Here is a 13847-nt window from a genome sequence, read left to right on the forward strand (position 1 = left end):
TATGAATTTAAACAATCCCATTTTAGTTTGCAAAGAGCTCCTTTCCTAGCAAGGAAGAACATTTTCTCCTTGTAGTAGTCCCCTCCCCACACTAGGGGAAAGCATTGCAAGACCCCTAATAGATGTCTGAAACTATGCATAGTACCAAGCCCCGTATTCACTATGTTTTCTCCAGTTTGTAAATACCTATGATGGTATAATTTATAAATTAAGCAGATCGAGAGATTAATAGCAACAATAATAAAATGGGGCAGTTGTAACAATATACTGTAATGAAACTACCAACATCACTACTCTTGCACTTTGGAACTAATATTAAGTGAAATAAGGATTACTTGAACATAAGCACTATGACACTGCAGTAGTTGATATAAAAACCGAGATAGCTACTAAGTGCCTGACGGGCAGGTAGCACATATAGCATGGATACCCTAGACAAAAGGACAATGAATGACCTGGTTAGGATAGAGTGATGCAACATGAAACTTTGTCATGCAACTTGGAATAGGATGTAATTTAAAATTTATAAATTATTTCTGGAATTTTCCGTGTAATATTTTAAGACCAAAGCAGTCGGTTAACGGAAGCTGCAGAAAGTGACATTGTGCTGGGAGACTTCTCATGGCATTGTCTGTGAGCTTGGGGATTGGCACACGCATTCTGGGAAACATTGTACGTGCTCCTTCCTGATCACTCAGGCCCTGGACTCTGCCCTCACCACCTCCCTCAGCCTCTTTCCCTGCACAGCAAAAGCAGTTTGCATGAGAGGTCTGGGCTTTGGGACAGGATGAACTGTTTTCTTCCTACCTCTGACCTAGGTTTTACTGAGCACAGAGAAGTAAGGAAAGAATGGAGGGAAAGGGAGACAACATTGGAGAATGTCTTTGAGGTGCTCTGCACTGTGCTAGGCTCTTGGGAGCATCCTTTGCAGCATCCTGCCTCCCTTTTGACTTTTTGTGTAGGTGAGAGAGGGGCCATTTACAGCCCTGCAAGTTTTTATCCCTGCAAGATGTCAGCAGGGGGTCTGTCCTCCCTGTCACCAGCTGCAGCACAGACCAGGATGAGGGCCTCCATTTATCTAAATCACCTTCTCTTCTTCCACTGCCTCCTCTGCTCCCTCCATTATCTGAAATGTCACAGCTAGTGAGGCTGTGAAGGCCAAGTAGACTTGTTTGGTGAAGCTTGAACAGCTAGCTGCTAGACGTGTCACGACGTGATAGATGCATGCTTCAGCACCCATGCGGATCTAGCTCCTGTCTCTGGAGAGCACTCTTGTTGGGAGCAAATGGAAGGGTCAAGAAGGATGTGCTTGTCCTGGTGGCTTGGCAGGAGAGCAATGATCACCTAAGCTGGTCCTTCTGAGCTCCTCCAGGTGTGCTCTCTGCCTGACTGGGCCCTCTTCCCTGCCCTTTTCGCAGGAGGCTGACTGAATTGTGTGAGTGAGAGAAGGTGCTTCTTAGGGGCCTTCTGCTCTCCAGACACGGAGCTGGGAAGCTGCCTGGCTCTGCTCATCATATGGAGAGGGAAAACCTGACTCTAGCACGCATCTGGGAGTAAAGACAACAAACAGTACTAAACATCTCCCAGCACCAGAGCAGTTCAGATTCCCACCATCAGCGAGATTTCCTGCCCAGTGTTCTGTCAGAGGGAACCTCTCTCTCATGTCTCTGTCTGTCTCTGTCTCTGTCTCTGTCTCTGTCTGTCTCTCTCTCTCTGTCTGTCTCTCTCTCTCTCTCTCCTGATTTATAGTCACTTTGTGGATATCAGCACTCTGCAGGAGGAGTGGGCTGGGGCTGGGAGCTGCCTGTGATCAGGGGTCTGATTAGAACAAGGACCTAATCAGCACTATTTATGAAGGTGTTTTGTGCAGGAATGTGCAGTAAGTGATTTAAGGAGGTGCCCTGAGAGAGAGGAAAAGGAGAAGGCCACACTGGTGTCTGACACCTTGGAGCCCTGGGCCTTGGAGAGATGTTAGATCTTGGAAACCACTGTGTGAACAGTGCCCCTCAGAGGGAGTTCAGCCTGAGGGTCACGGAGGATCTCAAAAGGAAGAAAGGAGCAAGGACACAGTGGGCCACTGTGGCTCCAACACTGTGGACCCACACTGATGCCACTGGAAGTCAGGGGGCATCTCTGAGCCTGGTTCCCCTTCTCCTCTTGTGCCCAGTGTTTTGGGAATCAGATGCTGTAGGAACCGCATTATGACAGTGAAAAGAATTCTAATTTGAAATAGGAAGGCCGCAGGTGAGTCACATGACCTGGGTTTTCTTGCATGGAAAATGAGGCCTCTCAACAGTTCCTTGACCATTTCACAGGACTCTAGAGCCCAGTGTGGTGTGGAAAATGGGTTGTAAAGAAACGCAGATGTACGTTTGTTGCTAGTACATGGCAGTTTGCTTATCTGCTTAATGCTGGAGTGGGGACAGGGGCCAAAGCTGGGAGCTGGCACTGGATGACATTATTGAAAGTCCATAAAGCTGATTTGGTGGCTTTAGAATAAAAGCTCCAGGAGGGCAGAGTGGCCTGGGGCTGTTGCTATGGAAACCTCTTGGTTTGAGGAGACCTCTGTTCAGTGTGTATTCTGCCTGTAACCATGAGCTCTGGACTTGACCAGCTACGTTTTTTCTGTTTTGTGTTTTGTTTCTTTTTCTGTTTCTTGGGGATTGAGCACAATATTTTACCCTGACCCATATCCTCAACTCTTTTTTTTAAATTTTGAGGCAGAGTCTCACTAAATTGCCCAGGCTGGACTTGAACTTGCAATCCTCCTGCCTCTGCTTCCCAGAGTACTTGGAGAAACAGGCAGAACCACCATGCCTGGCTTGGACAAGCAGTTTAAACCTGCAACTTGGCTGTGTCATCTCTGAGATCTCCATGGCCTGCCTTGGGTTGGGCTGAAGAGGCCAGGAAGTGGGCTCTGGGCCCAGCAGTCATTCTGGCGCCAGAAAAGCAACAACGTGGCTTTGAGAGGGGAGTGGGGAAAGTGCCAGTTTTGGAGAAGGTGCCACTGGGGTGGGGGAGGGGCCGGCTGCTGCTCTTGGGCCTATGACGCAGATGCTGCCTGAGGTGGTTCCTGGCCCAGTGACCGCCAAGTGCCCTACGGGAGGAGAAGGATGAAAGAGATGGGAATTCTCGTAAATTTTTAATCTGAAAAATAAAGAAAGTGTGAATTAGAATTAATGCAGGTATTAAATATTTAAACTTTCTGTACGTACTTTCATTTTTAACATATTCCTCCCTCAAAAGCTTCCATAACGCTTGTCAGATTTGTTATCAAGACGTCCCTGTCTCTCTGCCTCCCCCCAGCCCAGCCTCAAAGTTAGAATGCAGGTATTCATCATCCTGATGGAAATTTTCATTTTGTTTCTCCTACAGGAACCGTCTGATCCCCACCCTCTCTCTCTGTCTCTCTCTCTCTCTCTGTTTCTCTCTATTTATGCTTTCTGTATATGCCAGCATAAATAATTAATGCCATTATAAACACATCCTATGCAAAATATTTATTAGAAAAAATAACTTTAATTTGGCATGTCATTTAATTCCAATGTTAGCACACAGGCTACAATTGATGCCAGGGCTGGGGGATCCAGTCCGACTGCCAGTCTAACACTTGGAGAGGTGCGAGAGAGGCTCCCACATTGAAGCCCCCTTGGCCGTTTGTCATTTGTGTGCATTTGGTTGATGACAGCAGATGGTATCTGCTGTCAGCATGGGGCTGGAAGTGAGTCTGGAAACAAGATGGGAAAACTCACTTCTCTCTTCAGTAGAATGGGAGTAGGGCTGGTCTAGGTCCCTTCAACTGCATTTGGTGGCATTCATTCAAAAGACCGCTAGGACTTCCAGATGCCAGGCACTTGTTACATCTTCATGGAGGTGGCAATGGTAGTCATTGTTGTTGGAGTTCTGGTTGAGTTCTCACAAAAGCCTGGCTTGGGGTGTGGTAATAAATAGGTTCCTATAGGTTAGGTTTCATGGATGTGTCCTTCAGCAAATATTTATTTAATTTTTTGTACATATGATGCATTTAAGTGGGTACTGGAGACGCGGCGCTAAAGGAAAGGATGGAGATGAACATTTCCAGCCTCTGAATATTCTGCCACTGCCTCTGCTCATTCCCTTTCTGGGTAGCTTAAGGAATCTATGAGCATCTCCACTCCCAGGTTTTAAAGACTCTAGGCGAGTGTCTAGTAACTGGGTGTTCCTGGCCTTATGGATCCCCGAGATCCTCATGAGCTTAGCATGTCCTTGCAGCCACACTGCAGCTACCGCTTCCCACACTCTTCTGGGAGGCGTCTTGAAAGCAAAGTGATGTGTCAGCATTCTTCTCCCCTCCACTCCCGATGATCCCCCTCTTCAGTTAGGGAGGAGCTCTTTGGGGAGCCTGCCCATCCTAGATATCCCTCCATAACCTAGACTTTGGAGCTAAAGCCTCGGACACTTTCTTGACAGTTTCAATGTGGCATTTGTTAACCTTTTCTTCCGTTGAATATCTTCCGTTACTGTGCCCATGCCTGGCATTACTCTGTGTGTTCATTTGTTCGTGGGCCAGACTCTTGTCAATTCTTTCATGGCGTGGAGAATGAGAGGGCAACTACTGCCCTAGGAAAGCAAAAACTGTCATTTTTTCAGTTAGCAGTCTGCCACCATGGAAGGTCAGTGTGCCCTCCTCAGCTTGTAACTTAACTGAGGAGAAAATTAAAACAAATACCACCCAGCTCCCAGCCCACCTTTCCAGAGAGGCATCCATACTTTCCGCGTTTTGCATCTCCTGAAATAGGATGGCAGGAAGAAGTGTGGAAGTCCTGACTGACACCCTGCCCCCTTTCTCACTTTGTGCTCCTAGATCACGCTAATTTAGTAGACTGATGTCTGATGGGAGAGACTTGCAGGTGTACCAAGGGGCTGTTGTTTGTCTGGGACCAATGAGGCTGAACATTGGCTGCCTTGGGAATGGCAGAACAGAAGCTTCTGCAGGGTTAACCCCTGTAATTTGATTTCTGTATCATTCAGGGGGCTGAACTTGTCTAGGGATTCAGAACAAGAAAGTCTGAATAACTCTTTAGTTACCTGGCCTTACCACCCTTACCTGTTTACAGGGAGAGCCATAGGACTGGGGCTCACCTGGGATCTAGTGTCCATTGTAGACTCCTTTGTTAGAGTGTTAATCAGCTTTCCTGTCACTGGGACACAAAACTCAACACTGACCACTTAAAGGAGAATTGCAATTTGGATCATAGTTCAGGGGATTCAGTCCATGGTTCATGGCTTCAAGGCAGAAATATCATGGCAGAAGCCTGTGTAGCAAAGCAAAGCTTCTCAGTTCATGGTGGCTGGGAAGCATAGTGGTGGAGTAGCACCAGAGAATGAACAAGGGACCATGTATAGGACTGTATAGGACTAAGGTCACATCTCCGTGACCCACCCAGACACACCAGGAATGTGCTTTACTAATATGCTAGGTATTTCTTAATCCAACAAAATTGACCTATCAGCATTAATGGTCACAATTAGAAGGGATAAAACAATTGTAGGTGAATCCTCAAACCTTCCTACAAGTACAACTTGGCCATTTGTCCTTACAACACCCAGTTCGCCCTTGTACAGTTATTCCAGTCAGATACTCAGAGCCTTTCTCCGGACTTCTCCAGAGATGGATGCTGCCTGAGGACAGTGTTCTGTGTTCCTCCTTTTTAAATAGACCTTCTCCCGTATTTGCTTCCCAGCCCCAGCCTATCTTCAACCCAAAGGGCATGTGTTCAGTTCTCTGCTGCTCTGTAGCCTTCAATCATTCACTCAGCGCTGACCACTGACCATGCAGACATGGTACCTCTGAACACTCTGCTGGGAACTTGGGTGTCAAAGAAGACTCAGTACCTGCACTCTAGAAGCTCTGGTTTCAGTTTGACTTAGTCCTTCAGCGTGCATCCTGTTGTAAAATAGCAGAGTTAAGGGAAGGGTAGCAACACATTGACAACTTTTTCAAGGAAACAACAACAAGAAAGTGCCACAAGTCCTCTGTCGGCCTCACCCCAGCTCGTAGGCCAGAGCCTTTTCCTGGCTCTGACCCAGAAAGCACAGGACTGCAGGTGGAGCCGTGGAGGGGCCTGACCTTCTAATGGACAAAGCGCTTCTGCCCACTCCGTGACAGAGGCACCGCTGGATCCCTCGGTCAGTTAATAAAACTTGCTCTTGTTTTCCTAATGTCCAGTGCCTGCAGTGGCAAGGCCATGGCCAATAAGTGCTACAGTGATGAACCAGAGAAAACAAGGAGCCTAGAGCTACTCCATGGCTTTTATTGAATTTGACAAATATCCAATAACCCAGGTCTCTTGCCTACTCTACTAGAACATTTGATACAAATTGCATGGAGGCTTGGAGGGAAGAATATTTCAAAAGAAGAGTGCTGGTCATGGTGGTGCCTCCTGGCTTCCAAGAGCGGTGGAGTGTGCGGACCTTTGAGTCTTTCTTGATGTGACTGATCCTGGATCCTTAGGTGATCAATCCACTGACAGAATGTCTGACCCTGGGTAAATAAAGATAACTGTCATTCCAGAAGCATTTTATCAGTTTCCAAGCACTTGCACGTGTATCATCACAGGGAATGCTCACATCGCCCCTGAAATGATTCCCTGTTTGGCAGTTGAGGTGACTGATACCCATTTAAATAGAAAGTTTAAGTGATTATCAAGGTCACATGACTAATGTAGGGGACAACCAAGACTCAAGCTCAGATGTTGATTTTATATCTTGTACTTTATTTCCCCCAGCCTTTTATCCACCATATTTAGAGGGACTCAAGCCTTGCTCTCTCCTAGACCTGGAAGGAGCATTAAAGAGATACGCTCTGGGCTTTGGTCATGTCAAGTAGAGAGATCACGGAGACGTACCATCTTTAGGGGGTCACGCTTTCTTTGTTATCCCCAGTGCCTGCAGCATGGAGCCGAGTATGTACAGCAAAAAACCAGCAAAGAATTAATACTTTATGGAGTCTGTTTCACAGGTATATGGGAGCTGGTTACGCCACTTGCCTTGATGTCCTTGTTTTGAGGGGAGATGGGAGCACCATTTAGCTGTGCTCTCTCTGGTTGGACTGCAGTGCAACGAGGACATTCTGGACTAGAGGCAGACACAAAGGTTTCAAATGTCATTGTCCATTGCTCAAAAGCTTAGACAAGCCATCCTGCTATTTCCTTCTTGGGTCTGAGAAAACCTGCCTAAAAGCACACCCAGCTCCCCAGGGGCTCAAGCGAGAGACAGGCCAGCCAGGAGGAGTGGCCCGCAGGTCAGGAGGGCAGCTAATTAAGTGAACAAATTCCCTAGGTGAGGTTCAGAGGGTCATGGGTGGATGTTTATCTTTGCAGCCCAGCGTGCGTCTAACCACTTGAAATTTTCCCAAAAACCCAGGAGAACAGTTGAAAAATCCAGGTAATATGAAAATGAATAAAAGCTCGGCAAACAGAGCCCAGTTTCTGAGCAAACAGCTAAAAAGGCAGGCAGGCAGAACAGTAGGGAGGAGACAGCAAAAGGAGGATTGTGGGTAGGAGGGGCCCCGGGGCGGTAGGTGAGGGCAGGATGTAGCTTTTATTGTTCTTCTACTGGAGACCTCACTGTGCCACCCGCCACCTGGCGCCCCAGGGGTGAGGAAAACATTTCAACTTTGGTATGGCTGAAGAGACTTTGATAGAAAAATGCCTCAGTGTGGTATTTTCCTACAGTGGAAGGGAATTTTGTAATAAGGGAATATGCATATGAACCTTCCTACAAATTAGCACATAATTGTCACAATGTGAGCTTGGCTATGACTACTTTTGTGGGCCACAGTTTTCTTATTAAAATGAGAAGACTGGACCGTTTGACTTGAAGAGGATCCCTTCAGTTGTCATGTGCTGGGGGTTTTATTTTACCTTCACCGACAAAGACTTGAGCAGGTGTTAGCTTGCTGGGCTGGGCTGAAACCCTTTGGAAGCCTATTCCCTGAGACTCGTATGTCACATGGACTGAGATGTGCATTGCTCACGTAGGTGACTAGGAACCAGCAGAAAATACCTTCTGGACTATTTTGAGTTATACCAGGGTGGGACCAAATGAAGAGCTGTTTCCTTCTAACTTGATGAAGGTGGCTTAGAGTCTCTGTTTATGATAGTGACAGTTTCTTTTGTGTTCATTCTGTGCTTTATTATCTCCTTTACTTTTATACCAATCCAAGGGTTATTATCGTCCTGACACTAGGATGCACCTCCAAAAGCTCAGATAACTGCCCATAGTCAAGTGACTCAGGTTTTACCTAGATCTGCGTGAGGCAGGATCCACATCCATCACTGCTGCAGGCACAGATGTCTATAATCTGCCATCCTAGGGAGAAGAATCCTAGATCTTTAACAGCAGTAGACAGAACTGTAGCATCCTACCACCCTCAGCAGAGCGCGTCAGTTCCCTGACTGGAGCACGGGGTGAGGACGTGCAGTGGGGCTCAGTCCCTCAGTGGCGCTGAGCCCTGTGTGCTGAAGCGCTGCTGCTTTATATGGAACAGAAAACCATGGCCTTTGGCTTGTTTGTCTTCAATACTTTAATAAACCAGAAGGCACGTGAGCTGTGCAGCACTCATGGTGCTAGAAGGTGGGCAGGGATGTGCAAACAAGGGCACAGTGCGGATGCACAGAGGGGTGTGCAGCCAGGGGTGCTTGACCCAGGGCTGGGCCTGGATCTGGCCTTGGTCAGGACTCTGGGTCACAGTCCTCGTCTACTTTGTTAGTTGTGAGGCTCCTCATCAAATATGCTAGGCCCGTGGAAGACTGAATTGACCACTTGGCAAGGAGGTTAGCATAAGTGGAAAATCTAGCTTCAGGTGAAAGGTCAGAGCAGGGGTGTTAAGAAGATGCAGTCAACAAACACTGAGTACCTACTGTGTGCAAGGCAGGGGCAGGTTACAGAGATAAACAAGATGAAGTCCCTGGCATCAGAGGTTTCGTATTCTAGGTAGAGATGAGAGAGCATGAACAAACAAGGAAGCAAATATAGAAATAAGAAAATGTTGGTTCTTGCTCTATGTGGTGAAGGAGACAAAATAGGGGCTCTGGGGGAGTGCCTGGGCCTGATGCCGGGGAGGCTGTTGGAGGATGAGATGTCGGGACTGACACTGGCAGATAAGAAGGTGGCAGCCGTGTGTGCATAGAAGGAAAGCAAGAGCAGAGTCTCTGGAGGAGGCCCAGAGTGTATCTGGGACGCAGTAGGCAAAAGGCAGGATGAAGAGGACCGAGGCTGGGAGGAGGGGAAGGCCTCTGGGACAGCCGGGGGGGGGGGCACCTGTAGGAGGCTGGTTCTTACCTGACTTGCAGTGGGACGCCACTGGAGGGCTATTCAGGAGAAACTGGGGAGAGCTCCCTGTGCTTTTGAAACCACTCTGGCTGCTGTGTGAGTCTAGGAAACCCAACAAGAGGCTCTCTTGGGTTGGCCCTGACCATGGCAGTGAAGATCGAGCAGTATCATTGGATTCCATGCACTATGGGAATGGAAGCAGGAGAAGCGGCTGAAGGGTCACAGTCCTTCAGGATGCAGCTGAAGAAGAGGAAGGAACCAAGACTGATTGCAGGTTTTCAGCAACCCAGTGAAGAGAGCTGTTTCTCCGTAGGTGGGGGAAGGTTTGGCAGGAGCAAGTGTATGGATTTGAGGGGAGAAATTAAACCCTTCTGAATATGTTAAGTCTAGGATGCCTCTGAGACACTCAAGTCAAGATGTTGAGTAGACAGTTGAATGCAGATGTCTGTGGATCTGAGGAGAGTAACAGTCAGAGGTGTCAATCTGAGAGGCCTGAGTGTGCGGAGGTATTTAAAGCTGCAGGATAGATAAGATCACACCAGGAGATGGAGGGGACCATACAGAAGGGAAGAGTATTTTTAGAAAATGCCAACAGGGGCGAATGACAAAGAGTGCTAGTGAAGGATGGAAAAAGTCGGATGAGTAAAGGGTCAGAGGCTGGAGGAGAAAGCATCTTCAGAAGCAGCAGTTGACTGCCTGTACCAGTTGTTTCTGGGAAGCAAAGACGAAGGCAGAGAGTTGGCCGTTTGCTTTGGCAGAATGTGGCTACTCGTCATCTTGGTAACTGGTCATCAGTGGAGTGGTGGATAATGAAGCCTGGCTGGAGTAGGTTGCAGAAAGAACGGAAGATGAGAAAGTAAGAATCGAGGCTCCTTGGAACAGGCTTTCTGGGAAGGAGAGCTCTGAAAGAGGTAGAGTGGAGCAGGAAATGGGGACAAGAGAGGGCTTATTAAAGGCGGACTGCATGGAGGCTTGTTTGTGCACCAGTGGGAGGGTCCAATAAGGAGGAAGAAAATAATAATAATACAAGAAGAAATAAAACAGTAGAGAGCCAGTGAAGGTGATGATCTTCGACAGGGCCCGGGGCTCTTTGTCTGTTGTAGCTGGGGGGTGAGATGGCCAGAGTGCCTTGGTTCTGAGGCAGATACAATAAAGGACTTATTGATGGGAAGACGAGGTAGCTCTCGTCTCATAGAAATCTATTTTATCTATGAAATATACTGCAAGGTCATCAGCTGGGAATGAGCTAGCAGAGAAGGTGCTGGGGACTTGAGGAGAGAGGAAGAAGTATGATAGCGTCCCCAGAGATTGGGAAATTGAATTTTTCTAAGGAAGTGTAGTAGGCTTTTCTGACAGGATTGAGTGAGATTTGTGGTTATATTTGTTCCGAATCTAGTCAGTAAATTCATGTCATTTTTCTCCAGCTGGTGTTCAGTTGCTCTGGTCCAAGGCCTGAATACATGGATAGGATAACAGGGCTGGAGCTGGGCACAGCTGGGGCAGGGGAAGACTTGCAAGGTTACATTATTGGCAAGGGAGCAGTTAAAGTGTTGGATTGTGCAGTCAGAGCTGTGTAGGGGGAGGGGAATACACGCAGACAGTGACAGAAATGGATGACAAAAAAGTGATTCTAATGAAATGAGGTTTGAGAACTGCTGGAATGGTAATGCAAGAGTAAGCCAGCTCTGAGGAAGAGAGTGATGTCCAGAAAGTCAGAAGTTGGAAATCTACACTCACAGATGACTCAGTCACTGGTGTGAGGAAGTCTAGAGATAAGCTGTATGGGTGCACCTCAGGACAGTGAGGAGCAGTGACCATGGGGTCAGCACCACAGGAGCCGCAGTCTGTGACTGAGAAGACTGTATTGGTATGAGCTAGTCTTGGCTTATGATGGGGATGTGGGGCCTTGGGTTGAAGGCTGGGGGAAAGTGGGGTGACCTGCTGGAGTTACTAAAGGAATGAGGGGCCCATCCCTGGAGGTAGGCTGGTTGTTCACCAGCACAGTGGAAGATTGGAATCATATCTGGAGAATGTCAGAGAAAGAAAAGCAGCTCCCAATCAACTCTTTGACTTTTCAGATAAGGAAACTGAGGCTCAGAGGGGTCAGATAACTTGTCTAAGGTCATGAAGCAAGTAAGTTTTATTCAGAACAGAGGTATATGTATAGATTGTGTATACTACTGGGCTATGGCTGTATAGAAGGATTAACAATCTTGGGGAAGTCAGTTTGCCCCCCCTGGCTGGGCTGGGAGGGCACTAACTGTGTCTATTCTCTTCTGTGGTCCCCCCATGCTTGCTCCCAACAGGAACATGTACCTGGCTTGGAAGGACCATTAGAAATCTTGTTTTCTCTCTCCCTGTTACCCCCTTGACACCCAGGTTGAGTGCTCTATCTTTTTCTTAAAGAGGATAAAACCAAGGAAAATAAAACCAATCAAAATAAACCAGTATAAGTGACACAGAACTCCTTACAAAATCAATAATAGTTACCATAATGCCTTTTGTTGTCTTCAAAATAGCTGCAGATAACTTCAGACATAGTAAAAATCAAACAGAACAAAATGGAATAAAAACAAAACAATGAATGCAATAAAAGACTTCAAAATAAACCAATAGTAAATCCAAAATGGCTACCATAATGTATCTTGCTGTCTTTTAAATAGCTGCTCATGCCATCAGAATTAAGATAATCAAACAAAACAAAAGAGAACCAACCCAACCAAACAATGAAAATGATATAGTTTCCAGGTGAGGATCACCTCCCGTTGAGGCCTGGTTCCCCCACGCCCCCTGCAGTCCATGAATGGCCCCAGTGCCCTATCTTATCAGCTTTAAGCTCTCATGGTTGTGGGCATTGCCTGTGAAGGCTGTGGGTAAAGATGTACCCAAGCCTCTCAGGCTGGGCCATGGGATTCCCTGGATGCAAATGAATGAACCATTTATTGAGCACTTACCCTGCACCCAGCACCGCTTCCATGAAGGTAAAACCTAGTTGATGACATCAGGCTTGTGCCTGGGGCCTCAGCAGCTACTGGCAGGGTGGGCTTGAGAGGTCTTTGGATTCGGTTGCTTCCCATTGCAGATGGGGAAATGAGAGCATGGGAGCAGCAAAACAGAGCTCTCCCCAGATCTGTGGACTCACGGTCTAAAGTGCTTTGTGGCCTTTTTATTTGCTTCACCGTGTCTGACCTGGGAGGTCCCCTCAGATGTGGAGCCTTGCCTGTCTTTACTGACGAACACCTTGGGGGTGGAACCAGGGAGAGCTGGCCCCCAGCCTAGACTGGGAGCAGTGCAGTAGGGGGTCGTGATGTCCAGGAGGTCCTTTGGCTGTTCAGGGTGCCAGCAAACGTGGCCTGACGAGCCAGCTCCTGCCTCTGAGCCCCTCTCTCCTTTCAGCCTGCGCAAGTGTTAAATACAGCATCAAATTAAGCAAAATTAAATACATTTCCATGCAGCATTTTTCTCTTGATGGAATCAAACAATGCGGTTGCCATAGCAACAGCCTCTTCTGAAAAGGTCACCTGCAAGAAACTGTGTTTTAGGTACAACTCAAGGAGATTATGGGGGATTAACTCATTTTATACATATATATTAAATATATATTTTTTTCTTTAAAGAGACTGTTATGAAGGACTAATATCCAACTGAGCCAGAAGATACCCACAGAAAAAATTTTAAGTCCCCGATAAAGGATTTTTTTCTTTCTTTCTTTCCTTTTTTTTTTTTTTTAACCAGCATGCAGTGGGGTGATATCTGAAATGGCGACTTTGTGTTTTTACTTGGCTTTAATTAAACCTCAGTCAGGGCTGAGAAATGTGGTGAAGCGAGATAATTGCACTATTCCCAATGCAGTTTTTAAACTCCGGCTTTGATATGCACCTCGTGACAGCCTGAACCTGCACCCAGACTCCTGGGGCTGCTTGAAGCTCAGCTTATAACCACCCCTCTTAACCTGGGGGCATCTGGGAGACCGCCAGGGGTATCTGGAGTGGGAAATGAAGAAGGTGGGAGTAGTGAGGGTCCCTCTGTACAAAGGCAAGGAGCGGCCTGGCTCCTCTAAAAAGTTCATGTCACGTCTCCACTGGACTTTAGGAGAGGACAGGCAGGAGCCCATCTAGTCAGAAGCAGTGGGCTGGGCCTTCTGCAACTTTTCCGTCATTTAGAGATGGGGTATCTTAGGAAGCCTTTATTAGATCTGCGTGAGAGCAGGCTGCCTACTACCAGTTTCTTTGTAAGTGGCACAGGCGGCATGAGGAGTAATACATGTCTCTACTCCCCAGCCTCCGTACAGAGCCTGTGCAGAGACACCACAGACGGCCTATGTGTCTCACACGCTCGCACGACCTTCCTGGCCAGCCCACAGTGGCCCAGGTTGGGCTCCTCTGGTGCCAGAGTGGCTGAAATCTTTGAGTCAGCTGTACGAGAAGTTTGCCTGGCCCCTTCTCGTTCACTTCCTCGGTCTTGCTCGCTTTCCAGGAGGGCATGAAGTGCAGGCCAGGAGGCAGAGTGTTAGGATAGATGGGGAAAGAGAG

At 47.5% G+C, this 13847-nt stretch overlaps 1 protein-coding gene and 1 long non-coding RNA gene across 3 annotated transcripts in view; one reads left to right on the forward strand and one right to left on the reverse strand.

Moving 5' to 3' along the window:
* Window positions 1-13847, forward strand: part of Pknox2 (PBX/knotted 1 homeobox 2) — a 242733-nt gene that overhangs the window by 92804 nt on the left and 136082 nt on the right. The gene's annotated exons all lie outside the window — the stretch shown is intronic.
* On the reverse strand, window positions 6273-12722 carry LOC111757635 (uncharacterized). The gene is made up of 3 exons (XR_002791939.2): window positions 12270-12722; window positions 8285-8352; window positions 6273-7116 (listed from the first exon to the last, which is right to left on the reverse strand). It is a non-coding gene; the product is annotated as an uncharacterized LOC111757635 (long non-coding RNA).

Source organism: Cavia porcellus, unplaced genomic scaffold, assembly GCF_034190915.1.
Source record: "Cavia porcellus strain 051 isolate PalLab524CR breed Dunkin Hartley unplaced genomic scaffold, mCavPor4.1 scaffold_9, whole genome shotgun sequence".
Lineage (NCBI taxonomy): Eukaryota > Metazoa > Chordata > Mammalia > Rodentia > Caviidae > Cavia > Cavia porcellus.